General features: G+C 39.5%; 1 pseudogene; it reads left to right on the top strand.

The window, feature by feature from the left end:
- The first annotated feature begins 4446 nt into the window (after nucleotides 1–4446).
- Nucleotides 4447–14474, top strand: part of LOC113063928 (glutamate receptor-interacting protein 1-like) — a 143429-nt pseudogene continuing 133401 nt past the window's right edge.

The following is a 14474-nucleotide window of genomic DNA, read 5'->3' on the forward strand; positions in this document are numbered from 1 at the left end:
CTACTTCTCAACGTTCATGAACAGGTCTGCCATAGCGCCCTTCAATCAAGAGATATTTAGTGAGCTTGATACGTTTTTGAAGGCATATCACCTCTGGGTCTCCCAATCATTTCGACCTGAAAGAATCAACCATTGTGAGCTTCTCCCTAATCTCATGTTATTGTGAGGCTCAGAAAGTAACTTATGCAGGGATTAAGTACTAAGGTAATGACAACATCAATGGAGGTCTTGGAATGTTTCACATCTTGAAGAGAGCATTTAGACCCGACCTTTAAACCCTTCCATTAGCTGATCCATGCTCAGACCTGCACTCTAAAATGCTGCTGTTCTTGTAATAACAGTACATCAGGCCTGTCATAATGGAAAATTGACAAGTAGGCAAGATAAGGCTTTCAAAATGCCATGAGCTCTACATTCACTATGATGAGTATGTAACATTCCTGTCTACTCTAATCTGAGATCAGATGAAGAATGAATAGATTTTCTAAGATCACCTGCCATTGGCAAAAAAAAATTGTTGAATTGCCACCCCTAAATGCCACCATAAAACTTCACAATTAACTTTTTGCTATAACAACTCTCCCCTGAAGCAACTTAAATACCTTGCTCATGGCTGAAGGTGATCATCCTTGTAAGGATAGAACCTGGAACCTGCAACCAAGTGCCAGTCATCAGCTCCAGTGTTGGTTTTTCTACTCCAAGCAGAACTGCCATCTTGAATGAGGAAGAGTCTAGAGCCGAAGGGACGAAAATAGACCTACTTTGTAGAACTTGCTAAGGGCAGAACAAATGTAGACCTTGCAGATGTGATAAATTAGTAAAGGGAGAGCTTCATTCAACCGTGACAGGGAGACTGTGGGCACTGGAAAAGAGGGTGGAACATTCAAGAAGACTGAATTTACGTTTGTGTGGGTTGGTTTGTTTGTGAAGGTGTGAAACACTTGACTCAGCAATCCTGCATCACTTCTCAATGCCGGAGTTCAAATAACTGTGAAAACACAACCGTTTAACCTATCAGCATCCTCCCATCTCTACTGAGAGGCTGTTTCAGTCGTCTGAAGCATTTGTATATAGCAGATGTAGTGTCTGGACAGCCTTTTTTCTACCCAGGCAGTGGACTAGCTTCCAAAGAGGAGCTACCATATTGCAACAAACTGGCACAGCCCTGGTTCCAGAAAAAGCCTCAAGCAGTTCACTCTCAAATGGATGCACAAGTAAGGATTTTAAGATGTTCTGCCTGGATTGCTCATATACACACACTTTTAAGACTACTTTGAGTCTGCTTTCACTGCAGAAGTAGATCATTTTTAACAATGAAAATACTGTCATCACTTATCCTCCCTTACATATTAGGACTGCACTGGCCTCTCAGTTTTTTTTGTATGACATAACTAAATGAGGATATTGTCCTTACAAAATAACACAATAAAAGTGATGTGTTCAAGGACCATTCAAAAGCTTTATGATGAACTGACCAAAATTTAAGTTATTACAGACCATTTTTTAAATGAATAGACCAAGGCTGCATTTACCTGTACATTGGCAGACACATCTGTGCCTACATCTTACACAGGTTGGAATTTCAAGCACGTGTGTAAACACACAAATCCAAATGGGATGTATTTAAAAGATCGGATCTGTGCATTAAGACATGCAATGTAAATCGTAAAGGGTTAGTTCACCTAAAAATGAAAATTCTGTCATTAATTACTCACCCTCATGTCATTCCAAACCTGTAAGATTCATCTTCAGCACACAATATTTTTGATGAAATCCAAGAGCTTTCTGACCCTGCATAGACAGCAATGCAACTACCACATTCAAGGATCAGAAAGGTAGTAAGGACATCAAAAATAGTCATCTAAATTTGTGTTCTGATGACTCCAACATAAAAAAAAAAACAATTGAACATGATGAGCACGAGTAAAAAATACATTTAAATTTGTATTTGTGGGTGAACTGTTCCTTTAAGGGAAGTCATCATGCAGCCATTAGAAATGACTCCCATTGCAGCTCTGCACCTACCGCAGCATTTACCATACAAATGGAATTGAACCAAGGAAGAAATAAGACACAAAGTTATATTTTGGCATTGTGAGCTGGACAGGAGAAAGAGTGACTGCAGCAAATGCTCAGCTCTGCCTAGGTAGAGAGACGCTAAGAGCTTGGCACAGGCTCAGTGTATAAAGCTGGCTTTTACTGCAGTGGTTTATCTGAAAACAATCTCAGGAGAGACTCACACCTGGAACACTGCCACAATCCTCATAACATACAGGCGCAAACCATCACAACATTATTACTCCTTGACGCTTCACATTACAGCGCTTACTCCAAAGTACCAGATGGAATATTATGAAATATAGTGAATTAGTCCTAATTATACCATCTCCTTGTTATGGTCTTAATTACAATGCACTTGGCTCATGAATAATAACAGTTACTGCATTGTGAATTTCACAACTCCAAAAAAGCAGAGAATTATTTTGTAAAGGAACTCTCCTCATGCGGATTCATATGCCCCTGCTAAAGAATACTGCCTCTGTTCTGCAGTTTTGCAAAGAGCAGTTGCCCTTAATCCAAACTCAGTCTTCCGCTGAGGATGCAGGATGTCTAATTACAGGTATGGCGACCACATAGCTAATTAAAGCCCCACCCGCTAGCTAGATTGCTCTGGATTTTTGTATTTCCTGAAACAGTGATGAATCTGTTCAATGTGCATTGATTGCCTCAGGTGGCAGACAGACTGGATAAACAAGTCTGGGTCTTCAAATTGTGGGAGCTGTGAATTCCCAGGATGCACCATTCCCTGAAGAGATAGCATGTGTTTGCTCATCAGTACACAATCAGAGAGGCAATGTCATATTTGATAGGACGTTTAGATCCTATTTGTATAGACTTTATTAAATTTTTTTTGATGGCCTCTTCTAAAAAAAAAATAGACTGTTTTGTCAGTGTTTGAGGATTTCTGAGAAAGAATCATCCTAACAGTCCCCATATCTACTGATTGGCTTCATCACTTTGTCTCCTCTCCACCAATAAGCTGGTGTGTGGTGGGTGTTCTGGCACACTATGGCTTCTGTCACATCATCCAGATAGATGCCTCACACTGGTGGTGGATGAGGATACTCCGCTTCACAATGTAAATTGCTTTGAGTGCCAGGGAAAGCACTATATAAATGTAATGAATTATTATTATTCTTATTATTATTGTTGTTTATTTCAAGACCACATGTTTGCCGCTAGATGAACACTGAATTTATCTGACCCTCCTTTTCTCCTTTCTCTCCCTCTTAGCAGAACCACAGGGACAAACAAAACAATGGATATGTAATCCTTAACGTGTGAAAACATGGCCACCACTGCTAAATGAAAATCACGACATCAAAAAAAGGAGTAATCCACAGGGTTGCCCCCTATTATGTGCTTTTCATGAGACAAACCTCAGACAAAGAAAGCCCCCCTGCTGCGTTGGATGAAGAACAGGCTCAAGACCACAGAGAAATACACGTATGACGAGTGAGCCTTCTTTGAAAGGTTTTATTCTACCATGATGTGTTTTAGACCAAAGTGATCTAGCTCAGCCATCCAATAATAAGGAGATAAATAGGGTGATTCCGTAGAGTGAAGAATCAGAGGGTGTTTTTGATGAGATGTTCCTTCTCCACTACTGGAAAGAATTGAATGCAACATATATGGATTTTTTTATTTAGTTTTTATTGAACCGCCCCAACCTGCCCGCAAATAAAGTAACAATTTCTTCACCCACCCCAACCCAACCAGGGGTCCGCGGGTTATGAGACGACCCACGCATCACTAGTTGGAACCTACAATGACAATTTTTCCCAGTGTCAAGGCAGTAGAATGGCATCCGCACAATGGCAATGGGAATCTCTCGGGAGTTCTGTTGTCACCCTGGGGTGAAATGGCACACACCCCCACTGAATGAATGAATTACTGACATGCACTTGGGTATCATTGTGGCCAACTGTTCAATTAACAATTCCTCTAGCCCCATTAATGCTATTAGCTGCTGATCCAGACAGCACTGGTTGGCTAGGCTGGTGTTGGTGGTGAATTAGAGAGTGTTGTAATCCTCTCAGCTTTTTGTCAGTGCCATGCCAGTAACATGTGACCACAGTGCCCCTTCCGTCTTGTGGAATTATCGCAAGGAATTTTCAGGAAAGCCACTCGAGGGTTTCCATCCACACCCCACTGGTGCAGCGTTGCTTTTGTTCATTCTTACACCAATGAAAACTCATGCTTATTTTAAAGGCAGACTGAATCCCCGCCCCGTTCCAATTTTGGAATGAGACAGTCATAGACCAAGGATTCCTCACCTTGCTGCCAGTTCCTTTGAACTTTGTGTCTTTCTCACTTCCCAGTGTGTATTCCCCCGCCCTTGCTCTCTCTCTCTCTCTTTCGTACTTAGCCTGTGCACATTCTCCTTACCTACACGTGCATGCAAGCATGCACAAAAACCCATTCAGCTGAGGACACTTCTACATACGGGTTTCTTAAAGGAGACGGGTGCACCGGAGAAGACTGATATTTGACCCATCCTCTCCAGCTGACTGCGATCCGCTGCTTCCCCCCGCACCCCTCCTCCTCTCCCTCTCCGCCTCTGTCTCGCTCTTTCTCTCTCTCTCTCTCTCTCTGAGATCCTTTGGAGCCGTGCTCTTTGTGAAACAGAACACACACCTTCTCTCACACACAGACACACACGCACGCTGGCTGAGTGCAGCGGTCTGCGCCTGTATCAGTGGGACTGCACACGGTGGGCAGGCATGGAGCGCTTCCTTGGCTTTGTCAAGCAGATCCGGAGGTCCAGGAGACGCAAGGGCAAAAAGTACCGTCCGGAAGAGGATTATCATGAGGGTTACGAGGATGTCTATTACTATGCTTCTGAGCACCTACACCGTAAGTGCTCCCACTAGCTGGCTGGGAAGGGAGGAAATAAGGGGGGGGGGATTAGATCTCTGGTATCAGTCATTGTTTTACTATTGCCATCATAGCAACTCATGTTTGAGCCATGAATGAATGGTTTACCTGCAGACCATAAACTCCTAGAGGGACTTCAGCATACGGCAGCTGAGGTTCATTGTCAGTGCAAGTGTGTTTATAAGGGTGTATTCGCCCCACTACCCTTGTCTTGATGGATGGCCTCAGTCGGTCACCATTTGTTTCTATTGATTTAGAGTGTGTTTAATGCTACATTGGCCATTAAATGCGCACTAGAGTGGACATTTATGGTCATACTGGTGTACCCTGCTGAGCTGCTTCTGTTTGAGTGCTACTTGGTGTGTTTGGATAGCACACTGCCCTTTAATCGCAGGTGAGAAGTTTGAGTGTGTCCCTGTGTGTATCTGTGTGAAATGGGGCATAGTTTTCAACAGCATATCGGTCTCGGGTAGCTGTAATGCTAGTTTTCAAAAATGCAAGCACTGGCTAGCATATTTCTCAACCTTTGCTTTACCTTTGTTTATTATGAAGCATCCATGCACACTGCATACATCCTGGTGTTGTTCTTACAGGATAATGCTACCCTTTGTTGTCTCAGAGTTTCCCTATATACAGAATGATAATTAGCATTGTGCTCTCTTGGTTCTCCCCTACCTGTTTTGAAGTTGGCAGGTTCCCGTTCACAAGATGCCCCCAGGGCAGAATGGGTAATGACAGGGAAGCGGACCAGGAATCCTGTAATCCTCATTCCTTGGCTCTCCTAGCGAAAGGTGGACAATCCAAAAGTGGCTGAATGCAGGTGTTAGCAATGATTTGTTGCTATATTTTCTTTTGCATTATTATGTATTTAGAGAATTGAGAATGTTTTATGCACTTTGTATGAAAGTTTTGAATCAAGGAAGATGGGATTCAAAAAATCGATAATGTTGACGATTCAAAAGTATGCTAATTATAGCTTTAATGTTCAGTGTGTGTGGGTCACGTTTTGTCTACAGTCAACAAAACAATAACAAAGTGAATAAAAATCTTCAGCATGATAAAAAAATTTGTGTAGTTTCATTATTAAAGTATAGCTCCAGTTTTTTCCATGGAATGCCAGGAATTTCCACAGTGCTGAATCAGTGGAGGCATGTAAGTCAGACAAAGCAGTACCCAAGATACTCACTCATCACCATTAGCAATAGTGATGTAGTCATCACCGCTACGCATGAAAGCGCTGATTTGCACAAACAACCTTTGTGAGAATTTTAAACCTGCAAAGCTGCAGTGTTCTCAGACGTTGCTAGCTTGAATCGAGGATGACTGGTGGAATTAATTGTGCGACTGAAGCCATGTTTCATCCCCACGTTTGCTTTGGTTTGGTTTTTGCAGGGAGGCGTTAATAAAATTGAAATTGTTTTTGATCAGCGAGTTGTTATGATTGTGATGTCAGCTGAACGCTGCAACCTGTTCCCTAAATGGCTTCTTTCTTTCAAGCATGATTTTAAATGTCGGGTATTCACTCTGATATGCAGTAGCAAAACGCTCTGTACGAAACCTAGAATTAGACACCTAATTGGCCCAGCTGGAGTCCAACTGAGTCACTCTGAGAAATTGAGGAGTAAATGCCATATGGAATATTTTTAGATTAGAGGGAAATGTAGAGATGTCACTTACATTTCCTGTTTGGTTTAATGCTTCAGGTGTGTGTTAAATGTAATTTGACTTTGAGCAAGCAATGCTGCTTTTAAAACGTAATGGCAGCTAGGCATGCACAAAGGGATCAACTGCTAATTAACCCATAGCAAAAGCCTGGAAATGTCACACATGGACTCCCCGAGACCAACCACTCCCCCATTTGCTAGGGTCCCTCGTTTCGCCTCTGCCTCTCTCTTCATCATTTCTGCCTTCCTCATGTATAATTCAGGGTCAGGTTTAAGTGTGTCCATTCTCGTCATTTATCAAAATGTCCCTCACGTGGCCTGCTGTCACTCCTTCTATGATACACATGATTTTTATACCAGTGGGTTCACTGCAGGATCCACGCTTTGGGGGAGGACTGCATTTTGATAAATGGATCATCTCTACATAACAAAGAGTAGTGTAGAGGCAGAATATGTTTGTTTGATGTATTCGGGGACTGTAGGACGTTCTGGTGAAGGTGACTCAGTGTAATGTGCCTACGGTTGTCAGTCCTGTTGTATTTGCACATTTTTTTTTTTTTTTTTACACACAGTTTGGCTATAAATGCCTTTTATTTTTTAGGACTCACGTTAACATTTCGAGAGTGAAGTGGGTTAATCTTTTATGTGTCGAACCTTAAGCTTTTCCAGTTTGAAAGTCACATGTTACTGGTTAAAGCTGTCCATCTCAAACTGATTATAAAGCTAGTCCGGAATGCTTCAAACCCTAGCATCCCTTCTTTCCATTTATTTTCTCAATAAATGGCCACATTTGTATACCCTTTTCTTCTGCAAACTGTTATTTTCCATAGCATAATAGTGTATAAAATGCTGTTTTAAATGCTGGCTATTGTTCTTGTAGAGACTCCCTATATGAAACATTAGCCACCTTCTCTTAGCTCAGGGCAAGTGGCCTTACCCTGCTGTGAGGTTCCCAGAAACCTAATGCACAGTATCCATTTCGCTTATTTGTTTTTCACTTGTTCACTGGAGTAGATTTGAGTATCAGTGCAGTTCCAGTTGTTATAAAATGCAGTGGAGCACCAGTCAAAATCAACATGACATCAAAATTGATGCTATTCACTGTCATAAACCTATACAAACATTTTAAGCTTTTGTAAGCTTTTATCATATTAACTTGATACGTCTCTGAAGTGGCTTTTATCTGACATCACCAATCCCTTTTTTAACTTTTCAACCCCTTCCAGCCAAATATTTTGTTTATAATAATATATTATATATTTTAGAAAGATTTCACATTACAGAAGTTAAATTGCTTGTGAAAGCTCTTTTGTGTTTTTTTTTTTTGGTGGCATTTGTTGTATGCTATGCAATTCACAACATAGCATCATCTCTATAACTAAAATTACTTTTTCTTTTTTTCTTGCTCAAGTCTGGGAAAATAAATTAATAGCTAGTCACAGGTTAAATTACAGCAATGTGACACTATACTGTATGCAAAATAGCTGTCATTGAAATATTGTGTTATTAATAATATAGATTGAAGTGGCAAATACCGCTTTTTACTTGGTAAAGAGGAATACCTTTTGTGCAATTTAAAGGTTTTGCTTGGATTCATCAAACAGCCACCAACACTGCTGTGACAGAATGTGTTTGGTTCCCAAAAAGAAAGTGGCAGCATTTCTAAGAGACATCTCGAAGGAGTTGGGAGCTAAATCAAGGATCTGCCTCATATCAAAGCAAAGATTCCTCTAGTAGGTCACATGAAACCCTGAAGGAAAAAATAAACGCATACCAAATTTCTTCGTTTTGACAGTTAAAGTTAAACAAAATGTTTCCATCTGATAAAACACTTGTTTTGTCCAAACTATAACCGAAGTCCCCCATCTTTTTTCCCTCCTATAGACAGTATGAAATCCAACAAAAGATTTTTCACACCGAAAACCAAAAAATCCACAGCTGTGTGTATATCTAATGTAATGCTGTGTATCGATGCAAACGCTAAACGAATTGTATCACTAGATTTTGATTTCCAAAGACATTCAAGCAGGCACAAATTAACAACCGCCTATAACCCTCTCAAAATCCTTCTGGAAAGAAGGCAGAAATTCTTGAAATATGGTTATGGGGCACGTCAGTTGCGCAGTGGCAGCTTTTTTAGGCCTGCGGTTGCTAAAGAAAGATGTAGTCTGGTATTTTAGCGAGCTGCTCACAGTTAGTAGGTGATAATGAAGCCTGACTGTCCCTCCACAATCCTCTCTCCTCCCCAGTCACCAATCACAGTCAGCTGATCTTTCTCTAAGCATTAGCAATCACGCCAAAAAGAGATAGTTACCTAAGGCCTTCTGCTGAATAGCATGAGGATACTGTCTCATCATTCTCATTTGGGATAAAATGAGATGAAAGTACTTGGCACACTTTCTGGATTCAATCTTTTTTTTAAATTGTATATATATATTTTTAATTTATTTTGCAGTTGCACGTTACACACTACTCTCTCTCTCTTGAGTCTTGATCACTGCTTAATATTATTCTCTACTTTCATTAGCCTCTTTGAACTATTCATCCTTGCACTGGATCAGGTCACAGCTAGTCATGGTCATCCTTTGATAAAAGTAATTGACTAACATTTCTTTCTTTCTTTCTGAACATTATGATCTAAACCTCATTTATTTATTTATTTAGAACAAAGGCATCATGGCCACTGGCCACTCATTTCACTTTGAATCTTATCTTTTTGAACAAGTTTTGAATGGTCCAGTACATAAAACCGATAAGGGCTGCTTTCCCCAATAGCACTGCATGCCAAAGTAGATTGTAGAGACTATTGGTGCCAGTAGTTTCTACAATGTACTTGGGTTTATGCTTTTGGGAAATGCTGCATTGAATGATTTGTTCAGATATTGGGCTGATCCAGTTTTCACGACTTAGTGAGTGACTTAGTCACTCACAATGAATAAAAGCCCACTGCAATTCCACACATATGCTATCATATTACTACAGACTTGGAAGATGGCACACATTAGGTCATAAAAAATGTGTAGGCCTTAATAAGAATGTCATAAAATCGTAAATATTTATATTTATTGTTGTTGGGTTTTTTTTGTGCCGCATGACATCTCCAGTCCTCATTGGTATTCATCATGTAAAAGAGCTGCCAGGGTATTATTCTGAATTTTTATTTTTGTGTTCCACAAAAAAAGTTATAAGTTAAGTTTGGATCAGTGAGATGGTGAATAAATAAGGACATATCATTTTCAGATGATCTATCCCTAGTTATTTTCAGCAGGGCACAGAGTACCTTCCGAGAGCTCTAGCAAAAACAACACCTAATTTGTCCTTATCGCTTATTCATTATTACCTTTTCTCTTTGCTTTTTTTTCTTTCTTTTTTTTAGAAAAGAGCTGAGGAAAGTGGCTTGCACTTGAAAATGTGGGCACTGTCTGTTAATGCTTGAATTGCAGCGACATTGTTTTTAATGTCTTCACCTTCAGGTGATAAATGTTGCTTCTTGATAAATGTTGTTTCTACCCACAAACTTCAGGCCATCCCATCACACTCGGGCTGTCACATCACGTCACTGCACTTCTCCATTCACAGTGGGCTTAATACTCCCTCCTCACACTGTGTACTGTAAGGCCACCTCATCCTCCCGCTGGAAATGTCCTCGCTGAAAGCAAAAGCGTAACCTATTCTCTCCCCCCTTTCTCTGTATGCGATGGAGCCTTCATCATCAAAGAGGCATGATGAATTCGGATGTGTTGTGTAAGAGCCATTAAGGAATAAATTAGGCATTTATTTCAATGACAGTGCCGTATCAAACCCACAATGAGTATCGCACTCATCTCGGGGTGAGTTTAACATGTGCCAGGCCTCTAAAGTCATGGAATCCTGTTTTTATTTTTTATTTTTTGAATTGATGAGGATAGCACTATTTGTCATTTAGGCTGACATTTTCGGGATAGCCAAGTAAACAACAGCAATATCAAATGCTTGTCTGGTAATGACATCTTAACCCCAGCGATCACGGTTCTCTCCTCTGCAGACACCAAAGCCCCCTGAGAGTTCATCCTCCTTATGACTGTGTCAGATAAACTATCGTGTTATTGTTCAGTTTACAGTCTGTGAGTGCATCTCGGCTTGCAGCAAAACAATGACGTAAACTAATCTTGTTCTGGTTTCTGTGTGTGTGTGTTTCGGAATTCATGATTTATATTTGCTGGAAATATTAGATTTGTAATTATATTTTTATTAGTTCATTACATTTTATCTCTCTTTATACAAAATTAAACATTCTGCAATCTGTAAATTATACAGCTATAATGTAGCTATAAACTCATTACCACAATTTTGCTGAAAACCAGTGATGTATGATGCAAAACATTACTGATTACTTGCTTGGTGGGTGATAAAAAGAAGGCAAAAGCCCCTGTAAACATACACTAAACGAAGGGCTCAAGCTACGTCTAGGGATTATTCCCAATAATCAGAGAAAGGAATTACTTGGATTAAGATGTTTACATGGCATGGGCAAACCTCTTCAGTCCCTTTTACATGCTACTTGTCATTACATTTTGATTAAATGCAAAGGAATGTGGTTTGTTTACCGCCATTTGGTCAATTTTCATTTGTATTTAACCACATCACAAAGGTATTCGGTTGAAAAGTTCATTTGCCTGCTTAATGTGTTTCTGAGGGACACGAGTCACACAACCTCCCTTATTTTGTGGGAAACATGCCTAAAATGTGTTGCAAAAAGCCACTATAGTGCAAAATGTCAGAACTCAACATATTTAATAGTGATTATGGCGGATCTAATTATGAGCTTAATCACATTATTAAGGTTAAGGGTAATGATCACAGTCTTTTGTTTACATAAACTGTCTTAATCACATAATATGGATGTCACCATTTATCATTTTTCAAATTTTCACCACATGACCTTTTAATTTTTTTAATTTGTATTTTTTTTTTACATATATTTTTTCTCTGTTGTTTTTAAAGGGGTCATGAAATGAGAAACCAAATTTGCCTTGATCTTTTGGAATATAAGAGGTCTTTGTACCATTAAAACGTCCTGCAAGTTTCATAGCTTAAGACGTCCTCCCCATTATAAACGAGCCATTTATTTAATCAAGCTCTAAATACAGCTCGTTCTGGATCCATGGTAAGAAGTGACGTCACGGTGCGAAGTGACGTTCCAACCATTTGCATATGACCGCCTCCAGCACAAGACAACTACGCTCATTTCGGATCGTTGTCGCGCTGCGCGCCTCACAAGTGTTCAGTCGACGGACAGCGAGTGGGTCTGTGTACAGGAAAATTACAATGCCACGCAGATGTGCTGTTCCTGGCTGTGGACAAACAACATCTTTGAATACGCTGCCGAAAGATCCTGACGTCAGGGAAAAATGGATGCAGTTTATTTGTATAAGAGAATCTTGAAAATATGTCGCCTTTCTAGTAGGCCTACATGTAATAGAAGATTAAAAATGTTGCCTTATCAATGCTGCATCTTCAAATATGGCCTGTGCATGCATTTTTGTCCGCAGTACACCCTATCATTTCATTGAAATTAGGTAAATAATGTTGAACTGTTAGCATATTAAACTATAGAATAATTATGCAACAATAAACCGTTTTCAAGTGTCTCGGGTTACAATTTTTTTATTAATTCAAAATAGTTTCACTTTCCATGTGGACACGGGCTGATCCAGTCTTCGTTGTTGTGGTGATGGTTCATTTTCCTCTAATTCCTCATCTGATTCCGGCTCAAACATATAAGGTTTTATCATTGCAAGAGCCATCGCTTCGAATGCATCACTCGCTACTAAACAGTTACGCTCAATCCGCAAATGTTCCGTCAAATGTCGTTAGCCAATCATAACAGTGGGCGTTAACACTGAACTCTTAAAGCGGAAACAACCCAAAACAGACTGTTTGAATCAAAGGATGAGAAACAGGGTGGGAAAATGTCATAATTCACTACATTTTAAAAGTTTTTTTTTTTTTAACTATAGTAATACTATAATTGCACCTAGGGGACCATAATAATAAAATAAAAAAAACCATGTCATGACCCCTTTAAGTTCTAATTTTTATATTTTTTCTTTTATGCATTTTACGTTAAGAATTTGTACAAAAATATATAATTATACAGTTCATTGCCCTTGAATCTTTGACAAACATTTAATGCTACTATATATGTTGTAGTTAGTTCAGAACTATGTCCTAATGTGTCTATGGTCTGGTTAGATCAGGGACATGTGACCAGGATCCATGATCCTATTCTTCAGCACTCAGTGAAATGGCTTTGCAGATTCTATCACAGCTTTCATCATCAAGCGCTAGACCCTCCTAATAGTCCGTTCTGCCCACAGCCTCTCAGACATATACAGGATGACTAGAAAGATCCCCTACCTCCATCTTCCACTTTTGCACTCCCTTTCACTTGATCAAACTCCTCTTTTATTTCCATCTCTGTCTACCTCCATTTCTCTGATTTCACCATTCTCATCCATCAGCTCTGATTAGATCAGGGTCCAAATGCATGTGTATACAGCACAGCTGTAGTTTTTGCTTGTCACTGTTTCTCTACCCATCTGCTTGAATGGTTTCTGTGTTGATGTTGTTGATGCAGTACTTTATTGTATGTGATGAGTGTGGCAGCGCGTCTCTGCAGAATTAATCTAAATAACTTGTTTTAAAACCAGTAATTTTGATGTTCTTTTTTTAATGTTGTGTGTGTGTCGTCTTCTATTAAGGCTTCTTCTTATATCTGCCTTGGGTTATTTGAAAACTACTTTAGTGGAAGTCTTAAGATATGTGTTAAGCCCTGCTTAGCCCGATTGCTCACGGCATATGGATAAGTGTCAAAGGAGAGTGAATTACACTTGAATTATTGGTTTTGAAAAGCGCATCATTTGGGGACTGTCCAAGTAGTTGCCAGCTTTAGGTGACCCACACCATGTGGTCAGGGTAGGGCAATGTGTACTACACTTCAAAATCATTAAAACTCTGAAAATTTACTGGGCAAGTAAATTTCATGTGATTTTATTGAATTGAAATGTTTTTAGTTGAATTTGTTTGTTTGAAGTTTTTGCTTGTCAATAGGGTACAAAATATAATTCAAGATAAATTCTCTGAAACGGATCTTATTATTTTATGCAATTATGCAAGGAGATGCTTAAGGAGAGAGATGTTAAAGGATACCAAAATGTTTTATTGCAAAAGACACAAATACTGATTAATAAAATGTTTTATTCTGCAGTGTAGTTAAAGGTCATTGAAACTAATTTTTACGAGTCGCTGAATAATTGCATAATATCACTTGATTGCTCTTTATTTCAGACCTCTCATGTTGATTTATGAGCTCTCAAAGCGTCTCGTCTTAGACACCCACGTTTGTTCAAATTGCATATTGAGTACTGCCTCATAAATTTGTTAGCTTTTAGTATAATCTTTGGTGTCACCCTGCATCACACCAAAATCAGCCCTTTTGCTTTATTAGCTATTCTATTGGATGTTAGTCACAGGCTGCATTTGCAAAATATAACCGAGTTATCTCAGCGCCACAACAAACACAAAGAGTCTCAAAATCGCCCCTAATATGATTAATCAGTGCAGAACTGCTATGGTTCATAAGCTTGCTTTTAGCCAAGGCTGATATTTCAGAAAGGCTGAAAGTGAAGAAGAGACAAAAAGAGAAAAAGAGCAATAGAATTGCAGGTAAGGCTTTAGGAACAGTGCAGGTGTGTTTTAATAAGGATGTTTCTGAGGAGGGCAGTGTCTGAATTTCTGTACTTTCATAGTACATTTTCTTTGAAGAAATTTCCTTTCAAATCTGTCCTGTTGACACTTTTTTTTTTTTTGACCTGTGATGGGCCAACCAAA

This window comes from Carassius auratus, chromosome 4, assembly GCF_003368295.1.
Source record: "Carassius auratus strain Wakin chromosome 4, ASM336829v1, whole genome shotgun sequence".
Taxonomy (NCBI): domain Eukaryota; kingdom Metazoa; phylum Chordata; class Actinopteri; order Cypriniformes; family Cyprinidae; genus Carassius; species Carassius auratus.